The following is a 7,239-nucleotide window of genomic DNA, read 5'->3' on the forward strand; positions in this document are numbered from 1 at the left end:
AACTGGAGAAGGTGAAACCTGACAGGGAGCTCTGGTGTGGGCTGGTGCATGAGGTCATGAAGAGTCAGAAGCAACTGAACGAATAAACAACATGAAATATATTAAGAGCACAGAATTACAGAGTTGAAACACTTCAACCTTTCTGATCATTTTCTGTAATAACATGACATCTTGCAACAGCAGCGGTAGCAACTACCCTGAGAATGGTTTAAAAACATAATATTTGAGGAGAAGTAATCTTTAAAGACAACGGAAGCCAAAATTTGTTCTTTAAAAAGGTAGATCAGTCAAATCCTGCTGTGAAATAATTGTATTTTGTTGACTTTTTATTACTTGAGGCCTCTCTCTGATTTCTCAGCTATAGGCCTTGGGTGATTTATCTGCATGTTACCTTAAGGTATGTTCTAGTTTATTTATTTAGATTTTATTCACTAAGATAAGTTATAGTTCCTTGAGACAGAGCATCTCATTTCCCGGGACACCCAAAGGCATATTTTATTTTATTTTATTTTCACAAATGTGGATGCTTGCCTACCCATCAGGAAGTGTCAGGGTCTGCAGCCTTTCTTCCAATGCATGGTCAGAGACAATCTGAGAATCAAACCATAATCTATCCAAGGAAAAGGGGCAAGCAAAGCAAATTCCAATGTCCATTCCAGAAGGTCAAATACACAGAGTCTCACCAAAAATTCCAAGTACAAAATACAAAGAGCATGGTCAGTGGTTCATGGCACAAGCATCACTAAGAAGATTACCAGCTGGAACACCAACACAATAATTGCTTCCAGCAAAGAGCTGTTTAAAATGCCAGCCCTTTATGCTGCTCCTGGTAAGTCCTTACAGCTGTGAGATCCTCTTTTGAGCCAGCCAACTGGACCTGGATGACATGAACCCTAACCTGAAGACTGGTGACCTTCTCTGTGTAAAGAGCACAGAGAAGCAACACTGGAAAAACCCCAAGTTGATAATACATAGCACCTTTCTTGCCCTTCTGGTCTGTGCACGGCTCCTTTAGAACTAATCCCCGAAGTCTTCCTGGCCTACATACACTTTTCCATCCTCAGTTAATCATACCTCTTTCCTGTTAGTCCATGTTTCTAAACCAGAATCTGATATGTACATATAGGTAAACAGATAATGATTGTTGTTCTGATTTTACTTGTTTATTTTATTCATTTATTTCATTTGTATGCCGATTTTCTCCCAGACTGCAACCCAAGGTGACTCCAGGGAGATAGCATTAAAATATTTACAATTAAAATTTGGAACAATTACAATCACAACAATAAAGAAGTATAAAATAATTCTAAAACAACAGTTTTAAAAGATAAGTAAAACTTTCTAATAAAAGGCTTCCCTACTTACACATTAAAAACTATGCTTAAAGAAAGACTTTGTCTTTTGGCAAAGAGAAAGCAAAGAGAGCCACCCTGGCCTCGCATAGAAGTAGATTCCAGAGAGTGAGCTTAGTCACAAAGCTCACTCTCTGGAATCCACTTCTGTGCGAGGAGCCACCCTGACTCCTGTTTGGAGAGAAGGTGGAATATAAATAAAGTTTATTATTATTTATTATTAAGATTAAAAGAGGCCAAAGTTACACAAACTTAGCAATAGATAAAGGTGCTGGGTTTTCTGAGGAAAAACAGCATAAAGGAACAATTGAAACTTGTCATGCTAATCTATATATATAAAAGAGTGATGGCATCACGGCAATTCACAAAACAAAAAAAGTTCAGGCCCCCCAACCTCAAAATTTGACAACACAACCCATCATCCACGCCTCAAGGTTGATACAACAAAAAGAAAAGAAAAATAAAGTCCTAATTAGAGGGAGAGCAATAAAATTTTTTTATCCAATTGCTGCCAGTTTAGAGGGCTAATCTCTGCCCACTTGGTTGCCTAGCAACCAAGGGACAGCCAGGTTTCAGTTAGGGGACAGGCTGATTTAGGCCTCACTTAGACTTCTTCCACAGATTATCTAATTTGCACTGGATTATATGGCAGTGTAAACTCAAGACCCTTCAACACAGCTATATAACCCATTTATAATTATCTGCTTTGCACTGGATTATCTTGACTCCACACTGCCATATAATCCACTTCAGTGTGCATTTTATACAGCTGTGAAGAAGGGGCCTCATATAATCCAGTTCTAAGCAGATAATTTAAGATTATCAATATACAGTAGAGTCTCACTTATCCAACATAAACAGGCCGGCAGGATAAGTGAATATGTTGGATAATAAGAAGGGATTCAGGAAAAGCCAATTAAACATCAAATTAGGTAATCGTTATACAAATTAAGCACCAAAACATCATATTATACAACAAATTTGACAGAAAAAGTAGTTCCATGCGCAGTAATGCTATGTAGTATTTACAGTAGAGTCTCACTTATCCAACACTCGCTTATCCAACATTCTGGATTATCCAACGCATTTTTGTAGTCAATGCTTTCAATATATCGTGATATTTTGGTGCTAAATTCATAAATACAGTAATTACTATATAGCATTACTGTGTACTGAACTACTTTTCTGACAAATTTGTTGTCTAACATGATGTTTTGGTGCTTAATTTGTAAAATCATAACTTAATTTGATGTTTAATAGGGTTATCCTTAATTCCTCATTATCCAACATATTCGCTTATCCAACGTTCTGCCGGCCCGTTTATGTTGGATAAGTGAGACTCTACTGTACTGTATTTACAAATTTACCACTAAAATATCACAATGAATTTAAAACACTGACTACAAAAACATTGATTATGAAAAGGCAGACTGTGTTGGATAATCCAGAACATTGTATAAGCGAATGTTGGATAAGTGAGATTCTTCTTTAATATGAAATAATTACTGGGATAGAATAATGCAGAACAATATAATCTCTAAAACCAGGACAGTAAATAAACAGGGGAATTCCACACAGGAAACAATCGGGGCCAGCTAACACCTCCCAACAAAGTATTCCCATCATCAAAGTCAGGCAAATCCTGTTTTCTCAGGGCCACAGACAGTAGAAGCACATAAAATATCGCAAACAACACCACTCTGAAAACAAGGGAATTCCAGACAGGAAACAATCAGGGCCAGCTAACACCTCCCAACAAAGTATTCCCATCATCAAAGTCTGGAAAATCCTCTGTTTTCTCAGGGCCACAGACAGTAGAAGCACATAAAATATCCCAAACAACACCACTCTGAAAACAAGGGAATTCCAGACAGGAAACCGTCAGGGCCAGCTAACACCTCCCAACAAAAAATTCACTCAGGGAGGAAACAGCCAGGCTTTAAGCTGCAAGGCCATTACATCCTAATCATTTTTCCTAATTGCAGCATTCATACTTGCCTCCAACAAAAAAAAACCAATCAGAAATATTGTATATTCACAACCTTTAGGAAATAATATCCCCTGATGGCGCAGCGTGTTAAAGCGCTGAGCTGCTGAACTTCTGGACCGAAAGGCCACAGGTTTGAATTGGGGGAGCGGAGAGAGCCCCCACTGTTAGCCCCAGCTTCTGCCAACCCAGAAGTTCGAAAACATGCAAATGTGAGTGCATCAATAGGTACTGCTCCGGCGGGAAGTTAACGCCGCTCCATGTAGTCATCCCACATGACCTTGGAGGAGTCTACGGACAACGCCGGCTCTTCGGCTTAGAAATGGAGATGAGCACCAACCTCCAGAGTCAGACACGACTGGACTTAATGTCTGGGGAAAACCTTTACCCTTGACCTTAACTACCACCAATTCCTCAATATTTCCCATACCACCATACTTCGCCACAGCAACGCGTGGCCGGGCACAGCTAGTTCTCCTTATATGAAGCTTTGGTCATTTTCACAATACCTTCCCCTTGTAGTCATCTGTGCTGAGAAAGCTTTTGGTAAAATTTACTATTCATTTATTTTTACAGTATTGGCTACTTTTGAGTTTCCTAAAATATTTTTAAAATGGATACAAAAATATATATTCAGCACCAAAAGCAAAGGTTATAGCCAATGGTTTCTTCTCTTCCTTCTTTATATTGAAACAGGATACAAAGCAATGGTGTGTTGTCTCCTTTAGCATTCTGTTTGTGCCATTGGTTTTATCCATTAGATAACATGCCAGAATGTCAAGGACAGAACGCCACAAGGTTCAAGATAACAGAGTTTATTTAATTACAGAACTCAAAAATGCCCGTAAAACACAAGGGCCAGGCAATTTTAGCCTTTAGGAGCAAAAAAAAGGGACAAGGAAAAAATGTACAAAAGATAAACCGGATTAAACCGAAGTTTAATCCGGGTAAAAACAAACTGCTTGCTTCAGCCTGAGGGTAAACAAAACAAAAGCCGAGGAACACAAGATACAAAAGAATGCAACTAATTGGCAGCAGATTCCTCTCTGCTGCCAACACTGTGCTTAGAGGAACTTGCGTCGCTCCCACACACACAGCAGACAGGATTTCCAACACGAACAGATCAGCCAAGGATTGTAGCAGAAGAGTAGACCCAGTTCCTTTCCGTGGTTCAAAGCCAGAAGTAGACGTTTGTAGTTTCCAAGTCCAGAAGGGGGAAGGCAAGCCGTGGTCAGTTCAATCCGAGTTTTCAAAGCAGGAGATGGCGTCCGTCAAGAAGACAACGGAAGGTCAAGCTAATAAGAGTAAGCACAGGTTTGCACAAACAAATGCCCACACAATTCCTCCCGCCGTCTGACCCTGAATTCCAAAAACAACTTACGTCTCAGCACAGGAAAACACACCAGTCTTCAGGAAAGCGTCCCACACAGATCCCAAGCGTTTGTCCAGATTACCTTGCCCAACGCAATTTGCAATTGCTCCCAAGCCCCATTTTATGCCAGTTACAAATCCTCATCACTGTCAGCTGTCCTCCTTAACCCGGGCGTTTCCTCATCACTTTCCTCATCAGAGCTGGAACACCTCTGACTACGCCCCACAGCATCTCCAGCTGTGGATCCCGTCCCATCCCTCCAGCTAAGCCATGGGTCTAATCCTGAAAGTCCCCATTCATCTTCTATCCCATCATGACCAGTGGCACCCAATTCCTCCCTTACCCGAGTCCAATCCATCTCATCCTCCTCCGAGCTAACCAGCCCCTCCTCCATTCTCTCCGTAAACCCCTCAAAAGACTCTTCGTCAGATGGTGCTGCAAAAATGTCTCGCAGTCTTTTTCTTTCTCGCTCCTCGAGAGTATCTGACTCTCGAGGAGTCTTACGCCCACGTCTGTCAGTAACAGAGCCATGAGGCTCAATCATAACACAGAATTAACGGATATGTGCATGTCAGTTTAGAATTTTAAAACATTCTTTTTGCAGATGATCTTTTTCTTTTCAGAGTTCCATCAATTGTTCCCTGCTTTGATGCAGTTGATTATTTTTGTGTGTGAAATATCCAAGTATTTGTTTACCTGATCTAAGTCAGAAATGCTGTCACTTGGAGGCAAAATAAGTAGTGTGTTTATGGCTGTTTATACATTGCCCCAAATTTATTATGTATTTGGGTATAATTATCCCTGGGGATTTATCTCAGATGATTAATCTTAATGTAAATAAGTTTATACAAAAATTTCCCAAGATTTAGAAATATGGCTAAGCTTAAAGATAAGTCTCTGTGTAGGGTAAACATTATTAAATATGTCCACTTTTAAAAAGCCTGAAACTCCTGATCAGATGATTGGGCTGTGAAATGGACACACCATCGATTTAAAGGAAGCATGAATGGAGAACAATTAGAACTCTCTGAAACCCATTATTTTAAACTTTACAATACTAAACAGGGCTTGAATAAACTATTTGGGGAAGAGAGAAATCCAGCATTTTTTTAAAAAAAAATTCCTACTTTATGTGCTGAAACTCATATGCGCACATGCAAATTTGCTTGAATTCATATTAAGATATTTGCATGTGCACATATATGCTCCAGAGTACTTTAAACAATCAACACTTCAACTGGATGTCTTCTGTCCACCCTCCATCTTCTTGCAATACAGAGGAAGCCTGTGAGGGAGGTGGGGAAAGAAATCCTGGGACCCACATGTCTGTTTGGGGACATGTTTTCAGGTCCTGGGTTTTTTGTCCTCTATTTAAAATCTGCATTTTCATGCTGTCTGAAAGTACCTTATGAGATCTCTTCTGAATATGAATAAATTTATGAAAGCTAATATTCAAAATTGGTCATTACTATGATATAAATAATGTACAAAATATACATCCTCTTAAAGAATGACCAAAATATGTTTTCATGTAGTAAATGTCAACACTACTGTCTGCAGTGCATATTTAATCATTAATACTCCCCTTTCTGTCTTAGCAGACCTTCCCTTGATTTTCAGTTTCAACTTTCTGTCCCAACCCCAGGTTAGCCTTTGAGCTATTAGTTTTTCATTTTTAGCCTTGGACCAGCTCTTTCTAACCTTTTTGTCTTGCATCAGTGGTGTTCAGCCTTTTGTAGTTTACAGCAATCATGTAGCAATGACCTTATACTCTTTCCTCACCTATCTCCTTGAATGTTCAAATTCACTTCTAGACTAGCAGCTTCCTGCGTAGCTTCTTGTTTTTGCTCTCCAAGTTTTCAACAGACACCAGTTCTGCTTCAACAGTCTCTGGCGTTTGCTTTCTAATATTGCATTGAAGTCCAAATTACGGAGATAGCAATATCTGAAGGCCATTTATTGGGATCCATTGTTCATCCTGTTCCCATATTGCAGTATTTTATGATCTTTACACAAAACTGTAACAATTCTCAAAAGAAATCTCTTTCTCTCTTTTACTTTCAGACTCCTTTTTAAGCTTTGAAAGGCAAAAGAACAAGGAAGGCAACTTGATTTTTGTTTGTTTTTTAACAAACTAAATAAAAATAATGCCTTTCAAGAATAAATTTGATTTTGTCCACATATTCATTTTATACCAACCTATTCCTCATATGAAAGAGAAATATTTTATTACTTTCAAATGTTATTTGTTGTAGGTTCAGGTTTTCTTTTTTTTTTCCTTCATAAAAATTCATTGACTCAAAGAAAAGGGAAATGCTCATCTTCTGATGAATTAATATCCTATATTTCCATCTCTGTAATATTCAGTGAATCTGAAGACTTATCAAACAGTATACATGTAAAAGAACAAACAGAGCACTTGTTTTATTTTCTACACTGAACACACTGATAATAGTGAACATCTGGAAGTTCAAATTATGGCTTGGGAAAGCAGTAAATATAGTCACCACAGAGACATGCCACATATG

At 38.8% G+C, this 7,239-nt stretch overlaps 1 long non-coding RNA gene across 1 annotated transcript; it reads right to left on the bottom strand.

Annotated features, from left to right (window-relative positions):
- Positions 1-4,138: 4,138 nt before the first annotated feature.
- Positions 4,139-5,311, bottom strand: LOC134297419 (uncharacterized). The gene is made up of 2 exons (XR_010004150.1): positions 4,721-5,311; positions 4,139-4,634 (listed from the first exon to the last, which is right to left on the bottom strand). It is a non-coding gene; the product is annotated as an uncharacterized LOC134297419 (long non-coding RNA).
- Positions 5,312-7,239: the final 1,928 nt, after the last annotated feature.

The sequence above is a fragment of the Anolis carolinensis genome, chromosome 3, assembly GCF_035594765.1.
Source record: "Anolis carolinensis isolate JA03-04 chromosome 3, rAnoCar3.1.pri, whole genome shotgun sequence".
In the NCBI taxonomy this organism is placed as follows: domain Eukaryota; kingdom Metazoa; phylum Chordata; class Lepidosauria; order Squamata; family Dactyloidae; genus Anolis; species Anolis carolinensis.